At 37.0% G+C, this 21,656-nt stretch overlaps 1 protein-coding gene across 3 annotated transcripts in view; it reads right to left on the reverse strand.

The window, feature by feature from the left end:
• Positions 1-21,656, reverse strand: part of FILIP1 (filamin A interacting protein 1) — a 236,788-nt gene that overhangs the window by 160,453 nt on the left and 54,679 nt on the right. For 2 of the 3 annotated variants that reach the window (XM_064288095.1, XM_023544335.2), the window contains exon 1: positions 16,023-16,114. The exons of the other annotated variant lie outside the window; for it this stretch is intronic. The gene's annotated coding sequence lies outside the window, so the exon portion shown is untranslated. Of the gene's footprint in view, positions 1-16,022; positions 16,115-21,656 lie in introns of those variants that run through there. 3 annotated transcript variants of the gene reach the window in all.

Genomic DNA, 21,656 nt, shown 5'->3' on the forward strand with positions numbered 1-21,656 from the left:
TCCCTCACATGTATTATTTTTTGTTTTATACATCTGTGTAATCATTGTCTGAAGAGTGGGCTTCGGGAATGGTTTTAGTTCTGAGTTAACAGTGCGTATGGGGGCCATAGTTTCGGGGATTCCTCCAGTCTCTGTCAGACGATTAAGTGTGATCTTTTTATGTGAATTTGAGTTTTGCACCACACTTTTCTCCTGCTCCATCATGGACTCTCTGCTGTGTTCCCTGTCAGGGCGGTCATTGGTAGTAGCTGGGCACCATCTAGTGCTTCTGGTCTCAGCTGATGGAGTCTCTGGTTATGCGGACCTTTTGTTTCTTAAGCTAATATTTTCCTTGTGTCTTTGGTGTTCTTCATCCTCCTTTGTTCCAGGTGAGCTGGAACCAACTGATGCGTCTTAGATGGCTGCTCGCAAGCTTTTAATGCCCCCGACACCACTCACCAGTGTGGGATGCAGAACATTTTCTTAATAAACTTTGTTATGCCAATTGACCTAGATGTCCATGAAACCATGGTCTCCAGACCCTGGCTCCTGCTATTCTGTCCCTCAAAGTGTTTAGTTGTGTTCAGGAAAATTCTTAGCTTTTGCTTTAGTCCAGTTGTACTGATTTCCCCTGTATTGTGTGTTTTCCTTCCCTTCAGCTAGGATAATTCTTGTCTACTATCTGGTTAGTGAATTCCCCTCTCCCTCCTTCTCCACCCTCATAACCATCAAAGAATGTTTTCTTTTGTGTTTAATTCTTTTCTTGAGTTTTTATAATAGTGGTCTTACACAATATTTGTCCTTTTGTGACTGACTAATTTCAGTCAACATAATGCCTTCCAGATTCATCCATGTTGTGAGATGTTTCACAGATTCATCATTGTTCTTTATCATTGCATAGCATTCCATTGTGTGAACATATCATAATTTGTTTATTCATTCATCTGTTGATGGGCACCTAGGTTGTTTCCATCCTTCTGCTATTGTGGACAGTGCTGCAATGAACATGCGTGTGCATATATCTATTCGTGTGATGGTTCTTACTTCTCTAGGATATATTCCAAGGAGTGGAATTGCTGGATCGTATGATAGTTCTATTTCTAGCTTTTTAAAGAAGCACCAAATTGATTTCCAAAGTGGTTGTACCATATTACATTCCCGACAGCAGTGTGTAAGTGTTCCAATCTCTCCACAACCTCTTCAACATTTATTATTTTATATTTTTGGGGTTAATGCTAGCCTTGCTGGGGTGAGATGATATCTCATTGTAGTTCTGAGTTGCATTTCTTTAATGGCTAATGATTGTGAGCATTTCCTCATGCATCTGTTGGCCACCTGAATGTCTTCTTTGGTGACGTGTCTGTTCATATCCTTTGCTGATTTTTTAATTGGGTTTTCTTTTTGTTGTTCAGGTTTTGTAGTATCTTTTACATTTTTTTTTTAATACATTTTAGAGATTAGATGCTGATTGGCTATGTCATAGCCAAAAACTTTTTCCCAGTCTGTAGGTTGTCTTTTTCTCTTTTGGTGAAGTCTTTTGATGAGCATAAGTGTTTGATTTTAAGGAGCTCCCAGTTTCTCTTCTGGTGTTTGTGCATTGTTAGTTATGTTTTGTATTCTGTTTATGCCATGCATTAGGGCTCCTAGCATTGTCTCTATTTTTTCTTCCATGATTTTTTACATTTTAGATTTTATATTTAGGTCTTTGACTCATTTTGAGTTACTTTTTGTGCATGGTATGAGGTATGGGTCTTGTTTGATTTTTTTTCCAGATGGATATCCAGTTATGCCAGCACCATTTGTTAAAGAGACCGTCTTTTCCCCATTTATTGGACTTTGGGCCTTTGTCAAATATCAGCTGCTCAGATGTGGATGAATTACATCCAGATTCTCAATTCTGTTTCATTGGTCTATGTATCTGGTGTTGTACAAGTACCAGGCTGTTTTGACTAATGTAGTGGGATAATAAATTCTAAAATCAGGCAGTGTGAGGCATCCCACTTTGTTCTTCTTTTTCAGTAATGCTTTACTTATCTGGGGCTTCTTCCCTTTCCATATGAAGTTGGTGATTTATTTCTCCATCTCGTTAAAAAATGTCATTGGAATTTGGATAGGGACTGCATTGCATCTGTAGATTGCATTGGGTAGAATTGACATTTTCACAATGTTGAGTCTTCCTATCCATGAACAAGGTATGTTCTTCCACTTCGGTAGGCCTCTTTTGGTTTTTTGCAGTAGTGTCTTGTAGCCTTCTTTGTATAGGTCTTTTACATCTCTGGTTATATTAATTCCTAAGTATTTTATCTTCTTGGGAGCTATTGTAAATGGTATTGATTTGGTGATTTCCTCTTTGACATTCTCTTTGTTGGTGTAGAGGAATCCAATTGATTTTTGTATGTTTCTCTTGTATCCTGATACTTTGCTGAAATCTTCTATTAGTTTCAGTCGTTTTCTCGTGGATTTTTTAGGGTTTTCTGTGCATAAGATCATATCATCTACAAATAAGGATACTTTTACTTCTTCCTTACCAATTTGGATGCCCTTTATTTCTTGTTCTTGCCTTATTGCTCTGGCTAGAATCTCCAGCACGATGTTGAATAAGAGTGGTGATAAAGGGCATCCTTGTCTGCTCCCCGATCTCAAGGGGAGTGCTTTCAGGCTCTCCATTTAGGATGATATTGGTTGTTGACGTTGTATAAATGCCCTTTATTATGTTGAGGAACTTCCCTTCTATTCCAATTTTGCAAAGAGTTTTTATCACAAATGAGTTTTAGACTTTGTCAAATGCCTTTTCTGCATCATTTGGTAAGATCACGTGGTTCTTTTGTTTTATTTATATGATGGATTACATTGATTGTTTTTCTAATGTGAAACCATCCTTGCATTCCTGGTATGAATCACGCTTGGTCATGGTGAATTATTTTTTTGATATGTTGTTGAATTCTATTAGCTAGAATTTTGTCAAGGATTTTTGCATCTATGATCATAAGGAATATTGGTCTGTAATTTTCTTTTTCTGTGGTGTCTTTATCTGGTTTTGGTATCAGGGTTATGTTGGCTTCATAGAATGAGCTCAGGAGTATCCCATCCTTCTGTATGCTCTGAAATACCTTTAGTAGTACTGGCGTTAACTCTTTGAAAGTTTGGTAGAATTCTCCAGTGAAGCTGTCAGGACCCAGGGCTGTTTTTGGTTGAGCGTTTTTAAATTCCCTCTTCACTCTCTTTTTTTGTTATAGGTTTATATAGTTGTTCTACCTGTTTGTGTTAGTTTAGGTAGGTAGCATTTTTCTAGAAATTTGTCCATCTCCTCTAGGTTTTCAAATTTGTGGAGAATAATTTTTCATAGTATTCTGCTATGATTTTTTTTATTTCAGTTGGATATATTGTGACATTACTCATTTCTTATCTGGATTATTTGCTTTCTCTCCTGTTTTTCTTTTATCAGTTTGGCCAGTGGTTTATCAATCGTGTTGGTCTTTTTCAAAGAAACAGTTTTTGGTCTTGTTAAGTCTTTTGATTGTTTTTCTATTCTCTATTTCATTTATTTCTGCTCTAATTTTTAGTATTTCCTTTCTTCTGGTGCCCATGGGCTTCTTTTGCTGCTCTCTTTCTATTTGTTTGAATTGTAGTGTTAATTTTTTTTATTTTGGCCCTTTCTTTTTTTTTTTTTTTTTTTGGATGGGTGCATTTATTGCTATAAATTGACCTCTGAGCACTGGTTCTGGTAGGATGTGTTTTCATTCTCATTTGATTCTGTGAATTTCCTTATTTTGTCCTTGATTCTTATATAATCCAATAGTTTTGAGCAAAGTGTTGTTCAGTTTCCATGTATTTGATCTTTTTTTTCCTTGCTTTTTCTGTTATTGATTTCTACTTTAATGGCTTTCCGGTCAGAGAAGATGCTTTATAATATTTTGATATTTTGGATTCTTTTAAGGCTTGCTTTGTGGCCTAATATGTGGTCTATTTTGGAGAATGTTCCATGTGTGTTGGAAAAGAAAGTATACTTACCTGGTGTTGAGTGCATTGTTCTGTATATGTCTATGAGATCAAGTTGGCTGATTGTGGCATTTAGATCTTCCATGTCTTTATTAAGCTTCTTTCTGGATGTTCTGTCCTTCTCACAGAAAGTCATGTGTTGAAGACTCCTACTATTATTGTGGAACTGTCTATCTCTCTTTTCAATTCTGCTAGAGTTTGCTTTATGTATTTTGGAGCTCTGTCATTGGGTGTGTAAATATTTATTATGATTATGTCCTCTTAGTGTATTGACCCTTTAATCATTATATAGTATCCTCCCTTATCCTTTGTGGTGGATTTTATTTTAAAGTCTATTTTGTCAGAGATTAGTATTGTAACTCCTGCTCTTTTTTGATTGTTGTTTGCTTGATACATTTTTTTCCATCCTTTGAGTTTTAGTTTAAACAAACTAAAGTCTAAGTCTTTAAGGTGTGCCTTTTGTAGGCAGCATATAGACAGATTGTGTTTTTTAATCCATTCTGCCACTCACTGTCTCTTTATTGCTGCATTTAATCCATCAATATTCAGCATAATTATTGATAGGTATGAGTTTTTTTTTTTATGAGTTTAATGCTGTCATTTTGATGTCTTTTTTTGTATGTGTTGTTGACAGTTTCTTTGTTCCCCTTAATTTTTTGTGTTGAGTCATTTTCCTTTATGTATTTTTTTTTTTTTTAATTTTTATTTTGTATTTGCTGAGTCTTTATGTTTTTCTTGCTTTTTATTTTGATGTGTAGGATTGTTAGTTTCCTTTGTGGATACCTTAATACCTACCCCTATTTTTTTAAGTTTAAACCACCTTGACTTCCTCTCAATATGAAAGATCTATAACTACATTTCTTAGTCCCTGTTTTTTATTTTAATGTCATCTTTTAGATAATGACATCTCTGTTTCCTTATTTTCAGTGTTTTAGCTTTATTTTTGTGATTTCCCTCTCTGGGTTGATATCTGGTTGCTCTTTCCTGTGTTCTAGTCTTAGGTGGTTGTCTGATGTTATTGATTTTCTTACCAGAGGACTTCCTTTAGTATTTCTTGTAATTTTAGTTTGATTTTTGCAAATTCCCTAAACTTCTGCTTATCTGGAAGTGTCCTAATTTTGCCATCATATTTGAGCAACAGTTTTGCTGGATTTATAATTCTTGGCTCATAATTTTTTTTCCTTCAAGGCTTTATATATGTCATCCCATTGCCTTCTTGCCTGCATGGTTTCTGCTGAGTAGTCTGACCTTAGTCTTATTGACTCTCCTTTGTAGGTGACTTTTTGTTCATCTCTAGCCATTCTTAAACTTCTCTCTTTATCTTTGGGTTTGGTAAATTTGATTATGTCTTGGTGACTTCATTTGGGATCTGCCTTGTGTAGGGTTTGATGAGCATCTTCAATAGATATCTTCTCATCTTTCACAATATCAGGGATGTGTTCTGCTAATAAATCTTCAACAATTCTCTCTGTATTTTCTGTTAACCCCCTGTTCTGCTATTCCAATCACTTGTAGGTTATTTCTTTTGATAGAGTCCCACATAATCCTTAGGGTTTTTTTTTTTTTTTTTTTTAATTCTTTTACCTGATCTTTCTTCAAATAAATTGGTGTCAAGTGCTTTATCTTCAACATCACTAATTCTGAATTCCATTGTTTCAATTTTGCTCCTATGACTTTCTATTGAGCTGTCAAATTCTGAAATTTTATTGTTAATCTTTTGGGTTTCTATTTGCTGTCTCTCTATGGATTCCTGCAGCCTATTAAATTTGTCATTATGCTCTTGTATAACCCTCTCGAGTTCTCTGTTGCTTTGTCTGTGTGTTCCTTGGCTTGGTCTGTGTTTTGCTTGATCTCCTTCCTCGTCTTTTGAAGAGCTCTGTATATTAATCTTTTGAATTCTACTTCCAGTAATTCCAAGATTTTATCTTCCTCCAGGAGGTTTCTTGGTTCTTTGTTTTGGTCGCTTGCTGAAGCCATCATGGTCTGCCTCTTTATGTGATTTGATATTGACTGTTGTCTCTGAGCCATCAATAAGTTATTGTATTTATTTTGTTTGCTTACTGTGTCCTAACTTATTGTTTTATTTTGTTTTAATATGCCCAAATAGGCTGGTTGTGTGAGCTACTTTGATTATTGGTGTCTTTGAATCTCTCACGTCCTATCACCAGGTGGTTAGAGCTGTTATTAGGTATGTTAGCTCGGGAGTCCATTTACTTTTCTTATGTGGATTCAGCTCCAGTGTCCAGGTGGTTGGTCACCAAGTATGTGGTGTAGGTTCTCATCTACAGTCCTAGACGGGCAGGGTTATGTAGAGGCAGAGTAGATACAGGTATCTGGGTGCTGTAAGGTGTTATGTGCTGAGCAGTGTAAGGGGCTGACAGCTGCTTCTGCGTGCCTGGATGGAAGGCATGTCCCTGTTCCCTAGAGTGCATAGGTGGGTGGGTTTTGCAGCCAGGCTATGGCAGTAAGAACTGGGAGGTACCACTTATTATCAGACCCCTCTCATAGGTGACTAGGTGGAGTGGGTGGAGCCACCAGTTCTCACGGCCCTGATCTGAGTAGGTGAGGACTCTGCTTAATGGGCAGGGCGGTGCCAAATATCACAAATCTTCCACTCTCCTTTTGCTACTGTAGTTGAAAATAGGCTTCAGGTATATACCCTGTTGTACTGTGCTAATGAGAGCCTACACTGTTGAAATGGGCCCACACATGTCTAGATGGGGGTGAAAGGCCTTCAAAGTTCATGCACCCCTTATGCCTGTGCCTAGGCAAAGGAGCTGTACCTGCCCTGAGTTCCTGGCTTAGGGGAGCTGACAGATACTTTTTTTTGTTTGTTAATTTGTTCCCTCTCCAAATCCAGGAGAATGGCTCAGGACAGGCAACGTGTCCCACTTCTGGTCCAGGGGGCACAGCAATTGCTGAAGCCAGACCAGGATCACGGCAGAGCAGGGAAGGAGAGGGTAAATGGGAGAGAGGTACTTCCCAGAGGGGTAAGTTTTTGTTTTTGTTTTGTTTTTTTGATCCCGTGCAGTAGGTTAGACACTTGCACTTAACTTTAGCAGAATCAGCGTTGTTTCTCCCTGGTTCTGGAGGCTTGAGCAGACTCTCTGCCACTCGGTTTCTCTTGGTGTGGAAAATGCATCCTGAGTGCTACTGCTTGCCTCAGCCCGTGCATGCCAGCTGATCTAGCCTTCAGGGTGACAGCCAGGTCAGGTCTGGCAAATCCTCGCTACTTCTAAACTATCTCTCCCTCTGCCTGCCACTCAGTCTGACTTCTCAACTTTGTGTTTGATGTTCAGGGCTCCTAGATTGTCATATACAATTGATTCAATTGTTTTTTCAGGTCTTTGTTGTCAGAGAGACCACTGGAAGCATCTAACTATCTTGGCCTCACCTCCTCTTGACAATTTTTGCATCTGTGTTCATAAAGGATATTGGTCTCTAATTTTCTTTTTTTGTGATGTCTTTTCCTGGTTTGGGTATGCCTGGTTGTGGTTATGCTGGATTCATAAGGGGTTTGGTAATATTTCTTCCTCTTCAAGGTTTTTGAAGAGATTGAGTAGGATTAGGGTCAACTCCTGTCTGAATGTCTGGTTGAATTCTCCACTACAGCTGTCTGGGCCTGGTTTGTTTGTTTTGGTAGGATTTTTTTAATAACATCTTCAATCTCTTCTTTTTTGATAGGTCTGTTTAAATTTTCCTCTGTTTGTAATAATTTGGGTAGGTAGTGTGTTTCTAGGAATTTGTCCATTTCCTCTAGGTTTTCAAATTGGTTGAAGTATAATTTTTTATAGTAATCAGTTATGATCTTCTTTATCTCTGATGGCTCGGTCACCAATTTCATTTCTTAATTTGGTTATTTGCCTCTTCTGGGTTTTTTTCTTTCATCAGTCTAGCCAGCGGTTTGTCTATTTTGTTGGTCCTTTCAAAGAAACAACTTCTGGTTTTGTTAAATCTTTCAATTTTCTAATTCATTTATTTCTGCCCTGAGCCCTGGTAATTTAATGGTTAAGAGCTTGGCTGCTAACCAAAAGGTCGGCAGTTTGAATCCACCAGTTGCTCCTCGGAAATCCTATGAGGTAGTTCTACTCTGTCTTATAGGATCAGTATGAGTTGGAATCAACTCGACGGCAACAGGTTTGGTTTTTTTGGTTTCATTTTTATTGTTTTTTTCTGGTGCTTTTGGCTTCTGTTGCTCTTCCTTTTCTATTCAAGTTGTTGCTTTAAGTTTAGTGATTCTGGGTCTTTTCTTTTTTAATGTAGGCATTTATTGCTATAAACTTCCCTCTATTTTGCTGTGTCCCAAACGTTTTGATATATTGTGTTTTCATATTCATTTGACTTTAGGAATATTTTAATTTCACTTATGATTTCTCATATGGCCCAGTAATTTTTTAGTAGTGTATTAGTTTCCATGTGATTATTTTTTCCTCTTATTCATCCCGTTGTTGATTTCTAGTTTCATACCATTATGGTCCGAGAAGATGCTTTGTATTATTTCAATCTTTTTAAATTTGTTGAGACTTGTTTTGTGACCTAGCGTATGGTGTATTATGGAGAATGAACCACGTGTGCTGGAGAAGAATGTGTATTGTTCTGATGTTGGGTGGAGTGTTCCATATACGCTCATTAGGTTCAATTGGCTTATTGTTTTATTTAAGTTCTCAATGTCTTTAGTGATTTTCTTTTTACATGTTCTGTCTATAAATGAAAGCGGTGTGTTGAAGTCCCCTATTATTACTGTGGAGTTGTCTATTTCCTTTCATACTCATCCGAATTTGTTTCCTGTATTTTTGTGCACTGCTGTTAGATGCATATATATTTATAATTGTTATGTCTTCTTGCTGAATTAATCATTTTATTATTATGTAATGTCCTTCTTTATCTCTTGTAACAGATTTTGATTTAAAGTCTATTTTATCTGATATCAGTATGGCCACTCCAGCTCTTTTTTGTTTACTGATTGCATGAAATATTTTTTCCATGCTTTTATTTTCAGTCTGTTTGTGTCCTTGTATCTTAGGTGCATTTCTTACAGACAGCAAAAGTATGGATCATTTTTTTTTTAATCCATTTTGCCACTGTGCCTTTTGCACAGGATGTTTAGAGCATTTACTTTTAAAGTGATCACTGAAAACAAATTGACTACCTCACTAATTTTGTTATTTGCTTTTTGAGTGTTTCATATCTTGTTTGTTTATTATACTGATTTTTCTGCTTTCGTTTGTATTTGGATACTTTCTTGTGATAAGCCTTTTTGTTAACTTGCTTCTTTTCTCCTGAGTGTCTTCTTAGTAATTTCTTAGTGGTTAACACATATGTTACATTACATGACTTATAATTACTACAGCATCTAACATAAGAAAAATTGTGTACAGCCTTAACATAATAAATCTATTCCTGAAATGCCCCTCCCTTCCTCATTTCTGTTGGTGTGTCTCCATTAACATCTATAGATACAACCTATATCCTATAGGTTTAGTTTGCACTTATTTCTTAACATTCTTGCCTTTCCATTTGGAGTACTCCCGTGAGTAATGCTTGCAAAGGTGCTGGGTAATGCCCAATTCCCAGAGCTTCTGTTTGTTTGGGAATGTCTTGATTAGTCCCTCATTTTTGAATAACAACTTTGCTGGGTAAAATATTCTTGGTTGGTGATTATTTTGGTTCAGTATTTTTATATCCATCACTCCATTGTCTTCTGGCCTCTAGGGTTTCTGGTCAGATATCTGCACAAATTCTTATGAAAAATCCTTGGTATGTTAAATTTAGTTTTTCTCTTGCTGCTTTCAAACTTCTGTGTCTTTGGTTTTCAGGAATTTTATTAGGATATGTCACAGAGTCGATATTTTTGTGTCTCTTCTGACTGAGGTTTGTGTAGCTTCTTGTATTTGCAGGCTTGGTTCTCTGCTCAGGTCTGGGAAAGTCTCTCTGATTATCTCTTGGAAAATTGTTTCCATGCCTTTATTGTTGCATGGTGCTCTGGGATTCCAAAAATTCTAATATTAGATTTCTTAACTGACTCCCACATTTCTTTTTTTTTTTTTTAAACTGACTCCCACATTTCTTTTTGGGTTTGTTCACTTATCTTTGTTCTTTTCTCTTGTTTCTCTTCAGACTTGATAAGTACAGATGTTTTGTCTTCTAATTCAGATATTCTATCTTATGCTCGTTTGACTCTATTGTTGATTTTTCTCTTGCTTTTTCTAATTCAGATGTTTTATTCTTCAGTTCCAATATTTCTCTTTGGCTATTTTTTCTGTTTTCAGATTCCTTGTTCAAGCTCTCATTTTCTTCCCCTATTTGCTTCCTGAACTCCACTAGTTTCTTATCTGTGTGTTTTTTGCTTTCTTTAAACATATTTAGCACCATAATCTGAAAATTACCAATTCTTTGCAGTATTCTAGCCTCTATAGGAGAGATTTCCTCTTCTTCATGTTCTCCTTTTAAATGTTCCTTCTTTTCTTGTGCTTTTGTGTTTTTTACTAATTTTTGTTGAAATTGAGCCATTTTGTTATCTTTTCTTTAGTTTTTTTATTCTGTTTATTGTGGGAAAATTCAAGACATCTGTATGCTTGGTCTCTGGGGTTCAATACGCATGCCTGGGCCAGGGGGAGTCATTGGATGCCTCTACTGGTGTGCAGTGGGGATTGACTTTACTGGGGTGGCTGTGAGGGTTTTTTTTTTCTTCTTCTTCTTCTTTTAAGTCTTCCCTGCACTGGCACACCCATTAGACACAGTGTCCCACTGTGAACCCCCTCCTGCTTCTTTGTCAGTCTGGACTATTCCCCTCACCCTGTTGCCCTAGTGCCTGTTAGTTTCAGGCCTCAGAGAGGTTCAACAGTACTCTCACACAGTGTTAAGGTCTTCCTTTACTCCTTTCCACTTGGGTGGCCTGTGAACTCCCACAGCCAATTTGTGCCACCTTAAAAATCTGGCTAGCCGTTCCTCAGATAAGCTCTCTTTCTGTGTTCCCTGCTGGAGATGTTACCTACTCCCGTCCCAAAATGGTTGTGTTGAGCTTGTGCTCCTGATGTTAGCGAGTAGGATCTTTCAGTTTCTGTGGTGACTCCATTGCTCCTTGTATACTCACCCCAATTCTCCAATTCCTTAGCTGCTGTCTGGGGTTCTGAGAACTCAGTCTATGCTTGTTTTTATTCATTGTTCAGTGTGTTAGTTGCTGGGGGAGTATATGCAAACATCCACTTATTTTGTCATCTTGCTCCACTCTCTCCTAGGTATCTATGTTTTTGATGAAATAAATTACTTATAAATTGTCTTCTAGCTCTAACATTCTTGTGTTAGTGTGAGCCATATAGCAATGGCATTTAACATCTCTATGGCCCAGCTTTTTTTGAAGATGAGGATAATAATATCTGTCTGCCACTTGTGCTTTGTGGAATAAAATGAAATAATGAGCAGTGAGTGCCTAGTACAGTGCCATTGCATGTAGAAACTGCTTAATAAATAGTTGTTAGCTGCCATCTAGTTAGCCCCTAGACCATTGTGATCTATAGGGTTTTCATTGGCTCACTTTTGCACGTAGATTGCCAGGCCTTTCCTCCTTATCTTAGTTTAGAAGCTCTGCTGAAAACTGTTCAGCTTCATAGCAACATACAAGTCTCCACTAACACAGGAGTGGAGGCTGTACTTGAGGTGCACTGGCTAGAAATCAAACCCAGGTTTTCTACATGGAAGGCAAGAATTCTGTTCTAATAAATAGTAGAAATAATGATAAAGAGAAATGATGGTGAACATGAGGACACCAATGTGATTCTATAATGAGCCATCCACATCAAAATTAACATGCTGATTCTTCTCTTCTAAATGCAACAATATTTCCATTTTTTAAAAAATCAATTATTTGCCTCTAATTTTCAGATACAGTTTTCTCAGTTAATACCAAATAGGTTTGAATTCTCAAATGATATGAAGCAAATTAAAAGAAAGCAGTATTCTTTGAGTGTCTCTGGTTCTCATATTCTCCACTTCTGGTTGAACCAAGCTATCAGTGTGTGATCTGCAGTAAGCTACTTATTGCATCTGCCAAGTATATTGTGTACCATTGGTTATTCTTGTTAAACATAAATAACCATTAACAGAGAGCTCATGCTGCTCTTCCTTCTCATTCATACAATGGCTACAAGTGAGCCCACCGAGGACCCCACAGGAGTCTCTGTCATGACGTCTTCACCATTTTAAGCTGCTCTACAGTCAGTCTACCCCCTGTACACTCACTAGTTTATTCCCTTTGCCGCACACTCCATATACTAGACTGCTTTAGTAAATGATGGTATTTAAAGGAACTATTCTAGGTGTATGATTAGCACAGATCTGTTCACACTGTTTTCATTTTTTAATTACACTTAACTTGCACGTACTCTTACTGTGTATATGTATATTTTAGAGAAAAAATAATTGTAAGTTTAAAAATATTTTAGCTAACAAAATTTCATAAAAATAAAAAAAAATTATACAACTCTCAGAGTTTGTTTTGTTGACATTTTTACCTGTAATTGTGTAAAAAGTTACATACATCAGCTCAGAACCTGTGACTGATTAAAGAGAAACAAAGGTAACCTTTATGGTGACTTTCAGTCTGGCATATGGTTGAAGCTGAGATTATTGACCCGATTGCCAAGGGGAAACTTTAAAAAGTCGATACAGCCTAACTTTCACCCACTACCTGATTCTTTCTCTTCTTGCCACTGCAGTAACCACTCTGACCCAAGTCTCAACCTCTCCAATTTATACTCTGAGGGGCTCTCAGGGAATTATTTTAACACAAAAGTATTTTTTTGTCAGTCTTCGGCTCAAGATTTTTAAGTCATTTACTATAAACCAAAAACAAGCTCTACAGTCCTATACCACCTGGGCCCTGTCAAGCTCTCTACAATGACTTCCCCTCCTTATCCTCGAAGAACCCTATGCTCCAACCAAGCCTGACTAATATCTGTTCCTTGAACACATCCTTTCTTGAGACCTCTGGGCGTCTGTCTGGTTCTGTCTCTTCCCTACCCTATTAGTCCTACTCTTCCTCTCAACTCAACTCAAGCATTATTTTCTCTTCCCTGGTTCCCTTAGAAGGACTTAGCTGTTGCTTTTTCTTTATTCTTCCTGAACCTTCTACACATGTAACTATGTGTAACTACTGTGTTGATTTGCTCATTTGTGAACTTCTTGAAAGCAAGAATTAAGTTGTTATTTTTTGTTGTTGTTGCTTTTTTTTTTTTCCACTCTTTCACCTAAATATAGTGTTTGGCATGCTGCAGGCAACTGGATATTTGTTAACTATTAAATAAATGGACCTGCCTTTACAGTCTAAATATCTGCAGACTCCATTCTACAGTCATGAGATTGCTCTTGTCACTGGTAAAATTAATTTTAAAATACGTTTTTGCACATTTTTCTTTTATTACATTTTACTGTCCTTTGGGACACTCTACCTGTCTGTGCTTAATAACTACTACTAACAACAAACTATCTGATCCTATTAATATCCTAAAAAATCATTATATTGCTTAATCCTACAAATATGAATCATTCCAAGTATTCGTAGTATATGTATTGTGAAATTTAGAGAATGCCCATGCCACAGATTGCCATAAGAACCATAAATTTCAAAATATTCAGTCAAAGTGATCAAATTATAAATAAAATTTAAAGTAAGAGATTTTTACTTATAATCACCTAATTTTCAAAAATCAGAAAGGTTTTTTTCTGAACCTCTCGATACTGTTAGATTCTCCTTAAACACCCCCAGTTCCATTTGTCATTTAAATCTTTCTTTTGACAGCTAAAGGCATTCACTTTGCTAACCACTTTGGAGAGGTAGCATTTGCAGCTGCAATCATTATAACATATGGCAAACTCTTACACTAAACAAGCCAAAGCCTAAATTCTCTACAGTGACATAACCGTGTTTCTTATTAATTGAATGCTGTGGATATGACCACTACTCAACTCGATAAAATCTCTCTTTTGCATGTTTAACTCAAAACTTGAATATGCTAACCTGCATTTCAGCGCCATTCACAGAGTAAATTGTGGCTGTATAGAATGGTGTGCTCCCTGTGAAAGGAACTATGCACCTCAGTGGTTTCAAATTCATGGTGGCTTTTTTTTGTGGTAAACATTTAGTTTACCTGAGTTCACACTCCTTGACTTTCACTTGGACAAACCTGAAAGCTCGAGGTAGCCAGAACTGCCAACCTTTGCATAGTTTCTACCCGCAACCATCAATCTCTCTCTGGCAATAAAAGAAGACTAAACCTTGGTTTGCCCCATGTCACCTAGGAAGATGATGAATCTTTCATTGACTCTGAGCCAAGGATGACGTTTCCTACCAAATGTAAACCCCGAATGTTCTACCGGTTCTATAATTTGGAGAGTCAGGTTTTCTGCGTACAATGAGGCACGTTTCCTGGACTGTCTACTTGAGCCAGTTAATTCTAAACACTGTTGCCAAGAGTTTGCCCAGTGATTTAAAAACTCTTCCCTTCTGATTTTTTAATATTCAATTTCATTTCCTTGGCTAACATTGGTGTCATATCAAATGAAGTTACCAAACCTCAGGGAAGAGATGACTTGTCTCCAAAAAAGTGGCATATTATTCAGAGGAGATGTTTAGGCAAAACCGAAAAAAGAAATGATTAAGGAACAAATCTGGTATGATCATAGATACTCTGCAAACTTGTATGGCATTAAGAATCTGTACATGTTTTTAGGTAATCTGAGGTTTAGTGCAGGTAGGGAGAAAAATGGCTATAAACATAAAAACAGATTTTTTAATTTTTTTAAAGAATTTTTTTCCTTGCAAGTAACATGAGTAAACTTAATTCCCTAAAAATAAGTTTCAATAAACTTTTATCTTCTGTTGTTCTTAATTAGCAGGACGCATTTTCAATAAAAACAGTGGCTAACAATACACAGTAACTGGAGCCAAGAAGTGATTTAGCAAATCTCAGAACTCTGGTGAGGTCGATGTCACCTAAGGGACACTGTGCTGTGAGGCCTGGGTTTCCACCGACCATCTGAAAAGGAGAGGAGACCAGCGCTCCCATTACCGGGTTTGCAGACATGAGATTTGCTTTACCAAACTGAGATGAATTTAAATATTTATGGGACAGAATGAAATATGGAGGCTAGTTGTCTAAGGCATAAAGAATAATGAAATTTGAAAGACAATAGCGAGGACTAAAGGACCTGAAGTTATTTTTACTTTGCAGGTGTACGGGTTTTAGATCAAAGAATCCTTGGAAAGATATTTATTTTTCAATCTTGACTCAAGATATTTCTAGTGTGCCCTCAGCTAAATATCCAAGTGAGACTAAATGTACTAAATCTTCATCTTAAAAGCAAACCCTATTTTAAAAGCTACTCAGACCTAGATGTTGTTAACAAATGCAAATCAAGCCACTTTCCCTATTCTCTGAAGATTAAGCCTTTGAAAAAAATCAAACCTGCTGCCAATAAGGAAGAAAGAGAACATTCTCAGAAGTCTTGAAATGAGATTTTTCAAATAGAAAAAAATAAAAATAATTGTAACATCAAACTCTTCTACAGAGAGCTATTCTCAACTAATAGAATAATATATTCCAAATAAATGAGGAAAAAAAGTGAAAAAATGCTTCAAAGACAGCATTTTAGATACTAAGTGAATCTGAAAATCTGTTTGTATTTGAACTTTCAAACTAATTAAATTTACTTTAACCTGGGATGGTAAGTGCACAGTGTTTTGTCAGAGCTCCTCCTAGATCACTAATTGGTTGTGGTATCCTTTGGCTACTGAGCCTGAATACAGTCAGAATCTGTCTCAACACATCACTCAATCTGCCCCTAACAATAGCAGCTCAGAGTTCCTAATCATGAGGATATGCGTTTGGCATTTCTGCTCTCAATTGTTTTAAAATATAACTTGATTAATTTATATGTGCCGTTGTTGTATGTTGCTGAGTCAATTCTGACTCATAGCAACCCTACAGGACAGAGTAGAGCTGCCCCATAGGGTTTTCTTGGCTGTAATCTTTATGGCAGCAGATTACCAGGTCTCTTCTCCCAAGGAGCCGCTTGTGGATTCAAACTGTGACCTTTCAGTTAGCAGCTGAGTGCTTAACCATTGCGCCAAGAGGGTGCCTTTCTTATGTGCTGTTACAAAAAAAAAAAAAAAAAAAGGACGTGTAAATAAAATAGTAAGTAAATTCCTTCAAAAATAAATGCCTGAGTAGTCTGACAAAGCTTATTAAACCTTAACAAGAGTACAATCATGGGAAAAATACGTTCCAAAAATAATGACGTTTATGTCGCAAAAATTCTGAAATATTTACCCCAAATACGACCCTATAGAATAAGTGACTATATCTTCAATTCACAGCTTATATCTAACTTAAACTCTAAAGTTATGAGTGTCTATGATTCATCAAAATAATCAGTAGAAAATACAATACAATCCTGATCCAAATACCGACAGCATTCTTTAACAAGATGAAAAAGCTAATCATTAACTTTATGTGGAAAGGAAAGAGGCTCTGGATCAGTAAAGCACTATTTCAGAAGGAGAATAAAGTAGAGGGACTCACACTACCTGACCTCAGAGCCTACTATACAGTTAAGGTAGTCAAAACAGCCTGATACTGGTACAAGGAGAGACACATTGACCAATGGAACAGAATCGAGAACCCAGATGTAAATCCATCTACCTAAGGTCACCTGATCTTCGACAAAGGCCCAAAGTCCAGTCAATGGGGAAAACACAGTCTTTTTAACAAATGATGCTGGCAAAACTAGTTGTCCGTCTGTAAAAAAGTGAAACAGGACTCATACCTCATACCATACACAAAAACTAATTCGAAATGAATCAAAGCCTAAATATAAAACCAAAAACTATAAAGATCATAGAAATAAAAATAGGGTCAACTCTAGAGGCCCTAATATATGCCATAAATAAGATACAAACCGTAACTAACAATGCACAGACATCAGAAGATAAGCTAGATAACTGAGATCTTCTAAAAATTAAACACTTATGCTCATGAAAAGACTTCACCAAAGAGTAAAAAGAGATCCCACAGACTGGTAAAATTTTTTGGCTATGACAAATCTGACAAAGGTCTAATCTCTAAAATCTATATAACAATTGAACATCTCTACAACAAAAAGACAAATAATCCAATTAAAAAATGGGCAAAGGATATGAACAGACACTTCACCAAAGAAGACACTTAAGTGGCTAACAGACACATGAGGAAATGCTCGCAATCATTAGCCATTAACCAAAACCAAACCAAACCCATTGCCGTCGAGTCAATTCCGACTCATAGCAACCCAATAGGACAGAGTAGAACTGCCCCATAGAGTTTCCAAGGAGTGCCTGGCAGACTTGAACTGCTGACCTTTAGGTTAGCAGCCGTAGTGCTTAACCACCACACCACCTGGGTTTCCTCATTAGCCATTACAGAAACGCAAATCAAAACTACAATGAGATACCATCTCACTCCAACATTACTGACACAAATCAAAAAAACAGAAAGTAGCAAATGTTGGATAAGCTGCAAAGAGATTGAAAATCTTATGCACTGCTGGTAGGAATACAAAATGGTACAACCTTTTTGAAAAACGATATGGCACTTCCTTAAAAGACTAGAAATAGGAATACCATATGATCCAGCTATCCCACTCCTAGAAATATATCCTAGAGAAATAAGAGCCATCACACAAATAGACATATGCACACCCATGTTCACTGCAGCATTATTCACAATAGCAAAAAGATGGAAACAACCTAAGTGCCCATCAACAAATGAATGGACAAAAACTATGGTACATACACACAGTGGAATGTTATACAACGATAAAGAACAACAATGAATCTGCAAATCATCCCACAACGTTGATGAATCCAGAAGGCATTATGCTGAGTAAAATAAGTCAATCACAAAAGGACAAATGTTGTATGAGACCACTACTATAAAAACTCATGAAAAGATTTATACATAGAAAAAGTCTTTGATGGTTACAAGGGAGGGGAAGGTGGGGAGAGAAAAACACAAACTGGACAATAGGTAAGTGGTAACTTTGATGAAGGGTAAGACAGTACAGAACACAATACTGGGGAAGTCAGCACAACTTGACCAAGGCAAGATCGTGGAAGTTCCATAGAGATATCCAAACTCCCTGAGGGACCGACTAATGAGCTGAGGGCTGGGGACCACGGTCTTGGGGGACATCTAGCTCAACTGGCATAACATAGTTTATAAAGAAAATGTCTACTTCTTACTTTGGTGAGTAGTGTCTGGGGTCTTAAAAGCTTCGGGGTAGTCATCTAAGATACTCCACTGGTCCCACCCTATCTGGAGCAAGTGAGAATGAAGAAAACCAAAAACACAAGGGAAAGATTAGCCCAAAGGACTAATAGACCACAACTACCACAGCCTCCACCAGACTGAGTCCAGCACAACTAGATGGTGTGCAGCTACCACCAGCTGCTCTGACAGAGATCACAATAGAAGGTCCTGGACAGAACTGGAAAAAAACGTAGAACAAAATTCTAAGACCAGACTTACTGACCTGACAGAGCCTGGAGAAACCCTGAGAGTATGGCCCCTGGACACACCCTTTTAACTCAGTACTGAAGTCACTCCTGAGGTTCACCCTTGAGCTGAAGATTAGACAGGCCCATAAAAGCACACCAGCCCAAGGGCAAGGACAAGGAGGCAAGAGGGAACAGGAAAGCTGGTAACAGGGAGCCCAAGGTTGAGAAGGGGAGAGCGTTGACGTGTTGTGGAGCTGGCGACCAATGTCACAAAACAATATGTGTATTAACTGTGTAATGAGAAATTAATTTGCTCTGTAAACCTTCATCTAAAATATAATTAAAAAATAATAATCAGTAGAATTGGAATTTTACTCAGAGCAATATGATACCCAGTTAGAACCCAGTATTGCAAGTTAAAACGTCTAAAGTGGTTTTAAAAGCATATAATTCTGAGTGCTAAGTTCATTTCTCTGATTATTCTGAAAGAGAATTCATTGATGGACTCATTAATCAATCATAAAATATTTATAGAATACCTCTTGAATTCAAGAATTTCTTGATGTAAGTAATGTAATCAATTTATACCACTTTGGAAGTCCAAATGCTAGCGGACTTCTCATTCCATGTCGGGCAGCAGGGAGTGGCACGGAATCACATTTTAGAACAATTTGAAAAAAAAAAAAAAAAAAATCCATAGATTTGCCATGATGTTTAGGTTAAGATATCACTTTGAAATGTTGATGATATATATACATAAACAAAATTCAAAGGCAAACCATAAACTGGAAGCATCATTTGTTATGTATAATTTTATCCTTAACATACTGATGATTAATCATTAATATAATAATCAAAATATCAATAATCATAATATATAAAGAGGTCTTGCAACTAAATAAAAAAATATATATAGAAAAACAGGCAAAGGGTATTGATAGGTGATTCACAAAGAATATAAACACATTTCCACTACTTCATGAAAATATATTTAACTTCATACATATACAAACCTGTATTTGGAGAATTAGGGAAATGCACAGCAAAACAAAAATGAAATATCATTAATAAAGATGGAGTTATAAGGCTAAATGCTGGTGAGGGTATGGTGAGATGAACATTCTCATATACAACTCATGAAAATGTAAATTGATATGAGGTAATGGACTTTCTCTTTTTTCTCCCCAAAACAAACTCCTCCTTTTCCTTCTATAAAATAATTTGACAAATATTATAAAGAGCCTTAAAAATATTCACTCACTTTGATCTCATAATCCCAACTTATGGGGATTTATCCTTAAGATATAATCAGAGATGTGGCCAGAGTTTTATTGACAAGAATTTTTACCAAAGTTTTAATAGTATCATTAAATCCCAAATTCTGAAGCATTGGAAATGACTTTGAAGACCAATAATGGGAGTATTATTAAATAAATTATGGTGTATTCATTTCATGGGAAATTACACAGAAAATAAGAATTAGGTAAAAAAATTATCTTTCGTGCGAAGTAATTTTATAAGTATAGTATAAAAAATATGCATAAAGATAAAACTTAGAAAATACATCAAACTATTCAGTAATTCTTTCTGGGTGGTGATGATGAAACTGTGTATGAGTTTTTTCTTTACAGTCACTTTTTTTTTCCAAGTAGTCTAGAGTGAACATGTATTACTTTTGGATTAAAATTTATTTTGAAAAATTTAGGCATGACACCATTTGATATGAAGGCTTCATATTACTATGAGAGAAAAGGACAGAAGAATGAAAGGACCAAAAAAGAATGATGATAATTAAAACGATGGTCCCCAGTAGTAGATTTTACGATACTATAAAATGTGCACAGTAATTCCTAGTAAGGCAAGGGCTGCAGAAAACATCCCAACTGGTTATCTTGGATTACTGTGTGTAGAACTTTGGAGCTATGTATTTTGCTCCTGTCCTTTCCCTCTGCTTTACTTCCCTAAATTCTCTTTTTAGGCCTTTCACCTCCAGAAAATCTCTCTCCATCTCAACCTATTGCAACCTCATTCCACTAGAAACCAAGAGTATGTTTTGTCTGTACCTCTTATTTGGCACTTAAATTATATTGTTCTGCTTTTCTGCTTTTTAGTTTAGTTTTTTTTAATTTGTTTGTTTTGTTTTTTACATTTAGATTTTTACTCCTAAATTGGATTTTAAAATTTCACTAAGGAAGAGATGAAGTCCCTGGGTGGTGCAAATGGTTAATACCCTTGGCTGCTAACTGAAAACTTGATTGTTACAGTCCACCCAGAGGCACCAGGAAAGAAAGGCCTGGTGATCTAGTTCTGCAAAATCAGCCATCAAAAATCCTATGGAGCACATTCTACTCTGACACACATGGGGTCGCTATAAGTCAGAATCTACCCGATGGCAACTGGTTTAGAGAAGAGATGCTGTTAAAAATTCTTTTGTAAGCCTGTGAGCAGCCATCTAGGATACTCCGCTGGTCTCATCCCTTCGGGAGCAAGGAAGAATGAAGAAAACTAAAGATACAAGGGAAAGATTAGTCCAAAGGACTAATGGATCACATCTACAACAGCTGCCACCAGGCTGAGTCCAGTACAACGAGAAGCAGCCTGGCTACCACCACTGACTGCTCTGACAGGGATCACAATAGAAGGTCCTGGACAGAGTTGGAGAAAAATGTAGAACAAAATTCTACTCAAAAAGAAAGACAAGACTTTTTGGCCTAACAGAAACTGGAGAGACCCTGAGAGTATGGCCCATGAACACCCTTTCAGATCAGTAATGAAGTCACTCCTAAGGTTCACCCTTCAGCCAAAGATCGAACATGACCATGGAACAAAACAAGACTAAAGGGACACACCAGCCCTGGGGCAGGGACTGGAAGGTGGGAGGGAACAGGCAAGCTGGTAATAGGGAAGCCAGGGTTGAGAAGGGAGAGTGTTGACATGTTGTGGGGCTGTTAACCAATGTCATAGAACAATGTGTGTACTAACTGTTTGATGAGAAACTAGTTTTTTCTGTAAACCTTCATCTAAAGTACAATTTAAAAAAGAAAGAGAGAGATAAAAAGGAAACAGAAGCAAGCAGAGAGTTGGGGACCTCATACCACCAAGTAAGCAGCTCCGTGAGCCGAGTGCACCCTTTGGAACTGGGGTTCCT

Source organism: Loxodonta africana, chromosome 1, assembly GCF_030014295.1.
Source record: "Loxodonta africana isolate mLoxAfr1 chromosome 1, mLoxAfr1.hap2, whole genome shotgun sequence".
NCBI lineage: Eukaryota > Metazoa > Chordata > Mammalia > Proboscidea > Elephantidae > Loxodonta > Loxodonta africana.